Source organism: Macrobrachium nipponense, chromosome 2, assembly GCF_015104395.2.
Source record: "Macrobrachium nipponense isolate FS-2020 chromosome 2, ASM1510439v2, whole genome shotgun sequence".
Taxonomy (NCBI): domain Eukaryota; kingdom Metazoa; phylum Arthropoda; class Malacostraca; order Decapoda; family Palaemonidae; genus Macrobrachium; species Macrobrachium nipponense.
Genome location: NC_087201.1, coordinates 116,989,150 through 116,996,051, shown reverse-complemented (window position 1 = coordinate 116,996,051; position 6,902 = coordinate 116,989,150). Strand labels below are relative to the sequence as shown.

Here is a 6,902-nt window from a genome sequence, read left to right as displayed (position 1 = left end):
TATAGTATATATACTATAATGTGTATATATATATATGTGTTAATACTTATAATGGTGTATATTATAATATGGGTAATATTATGTATATGTGTATTATATTATTATGGTAATTATTATATATATATGTATATTATATAATATGTATATATCTATATGTATATATATTATGTGATTTATAAGATATGGTATATATATATATGTATAATATATATATGTATCTATATAGTATTATATTATAGATATATAATATCATATATATATATATATATACACACATATATATATACATAATATACATATATATAATATGATATATATAAAATATATGCATATATTTGTGCATGTATATATGTATGTACAGTGAAGCCCCGTATTCGTGGAGGATGTGTTCCAGACAACCCCTTTGTGAATAACTAAAATCCACAAATACATAAAACCCCTCGAAAAATGCTTAGAACTGCCTACTTTGATAGTTCAAACACAAGAAGAGCCATCTAAAAATGCTTATAAGTCAGTCCCCGGCTTACAACGGGTTCAGCTCACGACATTCCGAGGTTACGGTGCTTTTCAATTATATTCCTCGGAAATTATTTCCAGTTTAACGACATGTTCCAGGGTTATGACACTTACTATGCCAATCTGGTGGAAGAAATATGACTCCAAAAATGAAAAATAATCAATATTTGAAGGTTATTTTGATGAAAAATGCAATAAAAATGCAGTTTAGATAGATTTTAGTACACCCAAAGCATGAAAAGTAAGGCTTTCCTACTATTTTTGACGATTTTCGGGCTTACAACGATTCTCAGCTTACAACACGTCTCAACGGAATCCCTGTTGTACGCTGGGACTGCCTGTACCTGAATATTTTAATATTTTATCACAAAAAGTGCATCTAGTCGTGAAATTGATATGAAAATACATCATTTATTGAATATTTCTCAGTGAAAAATACTGCGAATAGGTAAATTTTCCATGAATAATGGGTAAATGTGTTCCATAGAGTAACCCACAAATAACTGAGTCTGCGAATCTTTGGAACGTGAACACGTGCATGGGGTTTCACTGTATAATATGTATACACAAATGTATACACACATATATATGTAAATATATATATATAATTTATAATATACATGCATTTATATATAATTAGTCTGGAAAGTGTCTGACTACTAGTCAGGGTAATTAAAACTTACCCAATTATAAATTTATAGGATGCTGGGTGAAGTACAACTTAGGACATTAATTTTTTACCATAACTTTAAAAATTTTACTTAATTTTTGTATATCTTTAGTTCTTGTAAATCGATGCAAAGTTCATGTAACTCTAGCCTTTTCTAATAGTATTTTGAAATGTGTAGACTATTTGATGATAAAGTATTCAGAATATAAATCAGTAAGACAATAACAGTACATAATTATTTTATATATAGCTTAAACACTTCATTCAATAAAACTCCTCGTTTTGCATTTGCATTTTATCAAAAGCACACGTACTGTAACCATTTCACTATCTAAAAAAGGAAATTTAAATTTTGTTAACCTAAAGCAATTCATTCAGTCGATATGCAAGTGAACTTAAAGGTGTAAGACATCCACAGATAAAAATTCGAAATTGAGCTGTATACTAAAAAAATATATCTTTTGAAATATTAGTAATGCATATCAGTAAACATAATGAAAATAAGTTAGGCCATTTTAGAATGCTTACAATTTTTTGTTACTTAAATATGTAAGAGTTTTTGTTCAACAGGGCCATCTTCCTGTTTCCCCAGTTAAAGATTTAAGTGAAGGTACATCCATGTGATCTTGTAGCCTTTTTTTCCTAGGTTTATTCATGAACTAGGAATCTAAAATCATATTTTTCATCAGTCACAAATTCTTACTTGTCATTCTCTTTGGCTGCAATTTAGGACAGAAAATGTCCGAAAATTACCATATTTTATCATGATTACTTATGACAGCAGACAGACATACAAGAAGTTGCTTGAAGAATTTGTCTTTTGAAATTACACAGATAATTTTATTTTGCAGAGCTTTGAACAGATGAGTTGTTAATTGCTGCCAAGACTTTTATTTCTTATAAACAGTCTCTCAATGTCAAAATGTTTGTTGTTCAACTCTTCCTCATAGAAATAAATTATTAGCAGTTAGATGGCAGAGATATAATCAACTGAAAGATATGAAAGTAATGCCCTTCAAGTAATGATATTTAAATTTAAGACAGGGATCTCCATGAAATTGAGGAAATTCAAGAGCTCATAAACAATCTAGATAGTCTTGATTGGGGTAACAGTTTCTTAGGAGTGAAATTAGTCATTTCAGTGAAATGGCTAGTTATGTAATCTGGAAGGGACATTTTGTGGAGGGAGCATAAACAAGGTAATGAGGTACAGTTTCAGCACCATCTAACACGAAACCTTTGATGCTGGTTCTTTATGTCATAGATTTTGATGAAAGACAACATTTGCATTGTTACATACTTAATGTTTTCTTTCATCTTTGCATGATGTAAGCTGGTGACTATCTGTAATATTTTCTTGTTTGTGGACATATCATGGATTGACTTAAATAAAAACGTGTATTTTCAGTGATCTCAAAGGCATTGGAAGGTTTGAGTAAAATAGTTTTTTTTTAAAGGGATACCATTTCAATATTTGTTTAAAAACTTGGAAAGGATACTTTAATTTTTGTTTAAAATAGTTTCTGAAAAGGTAATTTAATTTTTGTTTCTTTTCTAAAGCCTTTCTATTTGTTTTCAGACAATCCATTTAAATTGTTTGATACATTGTAGACTCAAGTGCTGTATTACTGCATTTCAGCTTCCACATGGGAAGATATTTTTTTATCTTCTGGTTTTGTATTTACCTATAAAAGACATTCTCCCATTAGAAGTGTCATACAATATTAGTGACCTTTCAATACCTCTCCACATGGCTTAGTCTTGAACTCGGTGTTTAACATTATTTTTGATATCTTTTCTAGAAGAGAGGCCTCTTGACATAGATGATTAGTACCTGTAAACCAAATGTTGCAAGGCATTTTAAATTGCTTGTCAGTACTGACTTAACTTTCATTTATTTTAAGGTGCCAAGCTTACCTGGCTCTTATTCCATGTCTGATTCTTGTTAAAAACAGAAGACCACAAGAAGACAAGGCTCTAAGTGACACATTGTGGTGAAAGCAATTGAAACATATTCTCAGTTCAAGCTTTGACAGATATAAAGTATGCTACCAGTGAGTGTTGTGACATCATTTTATTTTGTCAAAGTTGTCCGAAGAAGTGTGTGCTACTCTAGTCAAGTAACCTCATCTGATTATAACTGTTGATCAGCCTTAGAAAATATTTCTATAAAGCTTCCTTCGGGTTGCTGTTATCTCTTCAGTCCATTCCATTGTTTCTTGCTTCATTTCTGTGATAAGAGGAAACTTGAATTTTCACCTAATTTAATCCTTGAGGAAACCTTGGAATGCATAAGCCAACATTTCCTGAACTTATTCACCTCCCTTCAGTAAAGCTACTTGATATCCTTGTTTCCATTCCTCCAAGATTTAAATTCAAACATTTACCTTTGCTGTCATGGATTATGTGTAGAGGTTTTTGAAATGACTAAACATTGTACAGTGTTGTGAGCCTAGTGTCCCTTTTCATGCTTGCTGTTACTCATTTTTTTCTCTTTTTTTTTTGGGGGGGAGGGGTTAATACAAGTGGTTTTCTAATTTTTGTTAGCATATCACTTTAAAAGATAAGAAAGTGCTAAAAATCACCGATCAAGTTCTGGGGATGAAACTGCCCTTCTTTCATTCTTTTTGAGTTCTTGAAATTCATTGGATATGTATAACTGACATAGGCGGTACAATCAGTACCCAAGCTCTCACGTGAGAATGCTAAAAATGATGGTTGAAGCTTTGAAGATGGTCTTTATTTTGGAGTTTGGCACACACTAGAGTCAATAAATTTTCTTGTAAGTACTAGATCTGCATAAATTATTGTTTTTCCAGGTGAAGTTGACCAACACTCATGCCAAGGTGCTACTTATTTTTTGAACGAAGAGTTTTGATATTTCACTGGTATCAATGCAGCCTGAGTGTTTAGTAAGAGGATTAAAATTAAAATTAAATGCAAATTTAATACTGAGAGTTTCATCTTTTTTTAAGTGCACATATGCTAAATGGTTTAGGAAATGATAAGAGTAAAGTACAAAAATTAACACCCAACATCCTTTACAGTTTTAGAAGAGAAAAATAGTTCTTTACTTTGCCTTACAGTGTTCTACATGGTTGCTTGACCTTCTAAAGGAAAAAATGGACAAGCCTATCTGAAGTAAGACTACTCAAACATCTATATGGCACTAACAGTTTAATAAGAAATATATGGAAGTGTTTCAAGGGCATCCCAGATTAGTGTAGATATTGCAATGTGTCAAAAAACTGAAGTCACTGCCAACACACTGTGGACTTAGAGAGAATGTGTTTAAGGGTACTATTTGGGGTTTCCCAGTTATTGTGAGGGCTTTTTAAGGAAACACAAAACGTTATTATTTATGCTGTATTAATAAGAATACAAGTCCACAGAAGCACACATTCCTCCTTTTTAGAGAAAGAAAAATCTTGTTGGATAGCACAATAAAATGAGTGGCTCGTCCTGGAAAGTATTAGTAGGAATGATGGTATGCAAAATAAAGACTTTAATAAGATAGCTATCCTGTACTTAACTGAAATATATTAATTATTCATTGCTAGCACTTTGTTTATCCACAGAAAACTATTCTTATGATCTGAAACAAGTAATCTATTTAGTATATGCCTTCAAAATTTTCTGTGCAAACAAAACTGTAACAGATGATGGATATTTGATTACAGTATAAGCTCAAAAACTATTTAGATATATTGTTAATCTATATTGTTAATAGTAAAAGGTTTATATGTATTATGTTAATGATGAATAATGGAATATTGTGTTGTTGCAGGCTCATACATTTGAACCCATCAGAAGACTGAAAGGCAAGGGATATTAAAGAACCTGAATCACTAAAGAAATGCCATTTGTATCTGAGGTAATAAAAACATATGTTTTATTCCCTTTGCTCTTTTGTATAGTACATGTAATTAGTAGAAATCAGAATATTTTGTTTTGCTTTGGATGAAAGTTCACTAATAATTTTATTAAATTATGCTACTGCTGAAAAAGCTATCATAAAATCTTTGATTTTATATGAATTATTTTCAGCTATAAAATTGCTGTAATATATTGATAGTTTACAGAAGCAAGACTTCATTTTTAGAGATCACTATTTGTGATTGATCCTTTGGCATACAAAAAATGTTGTTTAAAGTAAATTTGAATTGGTCCAAGTGATACACTAAAAATTATTTTTGATAAATTTTCATGGTAATAAATAGAAGTAGTCTTTCCGTATTTTTCCATTATTTATTTGCACTCTTTGAAAATATTTATAGTTTAACTTTTCATCAAATTCTCACAAGAAAAATCAAGATAGTAAATATCTGGTAAATTTCGGAGTAAATTGGAGTGCTGCCTACGCTTGAGAATGGAAAATTTGTTCTCAGATCACAGATTCTTCTCAGAGGTATGTAAATTCATTATCATTATTTCTTTTGAAACTGCTACATATAAATAGTACGTGTATGTAATCTCGCGATTTTGTGCACAATTAGCATCTACTGTACATATGTACTGGTCATTCAATAGTTTATTCATTATTTTGATTGCATATTTTTATTCAGTGACTTGAAGAATTACTGTACATATAGGCACTGTCTTTATATAGGTTACATATAGACATGAAACTTAAGTCCAGTAAAGGGATTTTGACGAAGGAAAAATCTATTTCTGGGTGATTGGCTCGTGTCGCTGCGCGAAATATCCTTTAATCTATTATTTCTAGGGTAAATGTACTAACACATACCAGAGAATAAATAAAATAAAGAAAAAGGTCAGTATAACTGACTCGCTCACCCTCCAAGAGGGTGTCGGTATGAACACTAGGCGAGTGAGACCACTACCACGAGCCAAATACCAATAGAAATCTCCCACAACAAAAACCCTCCATGAGGAGAGCCAACCCACAGAGTGAGCAGCTCGTACTACTACTACTCCATCCCACGCTGCCGACTGCTGCGCCTCTAGTGGCCATCCTTTTCAGTTAGCACCTCACGAGCAGACGTGATATTTTTCTCTCTGTGTTTTTTGTGCCCTTTCGTTGGATTTATCTATGATGGAGCGTGCAGCTATTGCAGCAGCTAAGTTAAGTACTCAGTATTTATGGTTAGTTGGTTTTTTCCGGCCCTCGGTCAGTATTTGCCGTTTTTTAGGTATAAATACGTACTCGGGGTCGGAAGCATGGCAGCATGGTTCTGCCGCGTGGTGGGTTCGTTCTCGGTCTCCCATACCTAGAACATCCCATTCTCTATGTACGCTATATTTATTATCCGTTTTTACTTAGGGTAAACGTACTCAGGTTTGTCATGCATGCATGTCTTTTACCTTATGTAGGCTTCTTTTTCTTTCCACCCTAGTCCCGGCTCTTAGTATCGGCCTCTGACTAGCTTGAGTGGTAGACTTTCCTTCGGGTTAGTCGTACACTCCTGGATTTTTTCTCCTACTTTATTGTTTTCTTTCTTTTATTTTATTTTATTATACCATGTATTTTGTGATGGTTAGGTTAGTTGGGCGTCTGGCTTAGCCTAGGTCCTGGCTCCTTGAGCCTATGCTACCGCTCATCAGTTCGGTTGCTTCCCTATAGCATCTCTCTGATCAGTCGGTTTTGGCCCAGTGGGTCTCTATGCTACCGCTTTTCAGTTCAGTTGCTTCCCGATAGCATCTCTCTGATCAGTTGTTGGTCTAGGTTTAGTTGTCTCATTTTAGCCTTACCGTC

At 32.8% G+C, this 6,902-nt stretch overlaps 1 protein-coding gene across 4 annotated transcripts in view; it reads left to right on the top strand.

The window, feature by feature from the left end:
* Positions 1-6,902, top strand: part of LOC135220927 (uncharacterized) — a 241,443-nt gene that overhangs the window by 147,289 nt on the left and 87,252 nt on the right. For 2 of the 4 annotated variants that reach the window (XM_064258582.1, XM_064258580.1), the window contains exons 1-2: positions 4,748-5,060; positions 5,491-5,594. The gene's annotated coding sequence lies outside the window, so the exon portion shown is untranslated. Of the gene's footprint in view, positions 1-4,747; positions 5,595-6,902 lie in introns of those variants that run through there. The other 2 variants (XM_064258581.1, XM_064258583.1) reach the window with 2 other exon arrangements.